Genomic DNA, 585 nt, shown 5'->3' with positions numbered 1-585 from the left:
GAACAATAATATCTGAAATGCTTAGCCCAGATCACTAAAATGAAAGGCCACTATAAGCACATCATTTGGGAGAGAGAGATTCCTTCTGAAAAATGTAAACATTTGCTTTGGTAAAAAAAAAAAAAAAAAAAGTTTAGATGCATAACTAGGTAAGTTGATATTTCAACTTCCAGAACAAAAGTTAATCAGATTTAATACATATTTAATCCAAAAAGTACATTGCTAACTGATACCAGTCCTTTTAACAACTACATACATCTAGCGTGAATAAATATTCACACCATAGTTGTTAGTTGGGGTTTTTTTAATGTACTCATCCATAAAGGTCAAGAGAATGCACGAAACAGTTAAAGTTCAAAATCAAAATCAGAAAGAACTAAAAAAAAAAAAAAGGCATTTCACCTCCTAATACTAATTTTCTTTTTCTTTACATTGCTCAACATCACTCCTCAATTGGAGTTCTAATCAACAACCACTTCACAGTTAACATTTCATAAAATAATGCGGTTGATGCAATCAAGTCCAGCAAAATGTTTCCCTAAAGATGTTTCCATCATTCACATTCCTTAAAAAAAAAAAAAAAAA

The sequence above is a fragment of the Athene cunicularia genome (genome assembly GCF_003259725.1).
Source record: "Athene cunicularia isolate RWA chromosome 1 unlocalized genomic scaffold, athCun1 chr1_part1, whole genome shotgun sequence".
Taxonomy (NCBI): Eukaryota; Metazoa; Chordata; class Aves; order Strigiformes; family Strigidae; genus Athene; species Athene cunicularia.
Note: the sequence above shows the minus strand (reverse complement) of the source record.